This window comes from Primulina eburnea, chromosome 9 (assembly GCF_022965805.1).
Source record: "Primulina eburnea isolate SZY01 chromosome 9, ASM2296580v1, whole genome shotgun sequence".
Lineage (NCBI taxonomy): Eukaryota > Viridiplantae > Streptophyta > Magnoliopsida > Lamiales > Gesneriaceae > Primulina > Primulina eburnea.
The window spans coordinates 6,818,725-6,820,589 of record NC_133109.1 but is presented as its reverse complement, the minus strand read 5'-3'; positions in this window follow the sequence as shown (position 1 = coordinate 6,820,589).

Sequence of the window (1,865 nt, the reverse complement as noted above, 5' to 3'; positions counted from 1 at the left end):
TTTTTTCTAGAAGAATCAATTAACAGTTTGGTTTGCTTAAAACGAATTAATTTCAAATAAATATTAATCAATCATTGAATGGAGAAATATCGATGAGAGAAAATATCTAGATGAGTTATTTCACTAAGTTTCCACAATAACTATTCTCGGTTGCATTTATATTCATGAATTCCAAGTATTTAATAGCCAAAAACACTTAATTATTTTATTCTCCATTTTCCAAGTGTAGAATAAATTGTATCATTCAAATTTTAATCCAAACATTCCTAATAAGAATAAAAGTTTAATTGATATATACAAACGATGATCTTACATAGGCCTCGCTTAAGTTATACGCCTCCGAACGATATAAACATTCAACGATGTGTCTCTAATGATCTATAATCATAGTCTCTCTCCCGAGTTGTAAAATTAATCAGACAACAAAAAATTCATGGTCGGTAAACTGAAGTCGAATAAAAACAAAGAAACACAATTAAACCAAAGAAATTCAATCGTATAAACAATCGAGTCAAAATTATCGCATCAACAAACTTATGTCACCCTCTAGAATGGAAATGTTAGTTCATAACTAAATCTAAACAAAAACAAGCATGTTTGAAAGTCTAAACATCACAACACAAGAAAATAAAAAGGCAAAAGATTAGATGACAAATCAGAAGTGGCGTATATGTCCCCAGATTCATCGTTCTCCGTCTTCATGATCAATCCTTGCGCTCCAATTCTATGTCTCCATGTTTTTTTCTTGTTTCTCACTGCCTTTCTCTCCCAAAAATGACAGCTCCTCTTTCTGAACCATATTATTCTTTTATGTTTCGTCCGAGCCCGTTAATTCAAGCCGATTTGATGAGTCTTCGCACGTACTAGCATCACGGCGCTGCCCCTAGGCTCCCATTAGGTCGATGGTTAGCGCCGCGGCATTGATGGTGTAGCGCCTAGGTGCTTGTTGCTAGACAGTGATGGTTCCGCGACACTGAATTGTGGCGCCTGGGCACTAGATCTTCGACCTTGCTGGCGCTGCGACGCTGCCTTGTAGCACCTAGACGCTTGTTTTCTTCATGTTAAGCCTTAGCGCTGCGGCTCTAGTTCGTTGGCGCTGCGGCTCTAGTTCATCAACAATTCGACATAAAAAATGCCCATAATCGTCATTGTAAGGTCCAGGAAATTTAAACTGCGTAACCTGGATGCATGCAATCTAGGATTTTATTTTAAAATAATATTTAATTATCTTTACGCATTTAATGCATAATTATTGCATGGTTAGAGTTTATTTCATGATTAGTTAAAAGTTTCATTCATTAGGGTTCTAATGCATAATTATTGCATGGTTAGAGTTTATTGGGGGAGTATTTTTAATTATGTAATATGAGGTGTTTTTAAGTATGATTTTTGAAAATAGGCCTTGGTTGGGTATTTTTACCCGCCAGATCATATTTTTAATCGGTATGCAAATTTTAACTATTCGGAGGACTTTTTGAGGGTTCGAGCAAAGTTTTCAAAAATGTACCAAAACGAAATATTTTTCGGGAGTATTTTTGTACTTGTTGGGTTTGTTTTAATGTTTAATGGGCTCAATACATATTAATCCTTCTAAAATTTTATTAAGGGCCCATTAGAGTGTCATTAACTTAACATAAACCTAATTTATTTAACCCTTAAGCATCCCGTAATAGAGATGTTGTATGTCCTTATACATCTTTGTACTCCTGTATGTCTGGAGTATGGAGATGTGTGAGCTTTAGTCATCAATTTGTTTCAAAGGGAACCAACATTTGGAACCCATAGAAGTTCGCTAAATCTAATTATGTCTTCGATTGTATACAGTGCTTGGCCTTTGGCTCATCTCCTTGTCTCCATTAATTTAA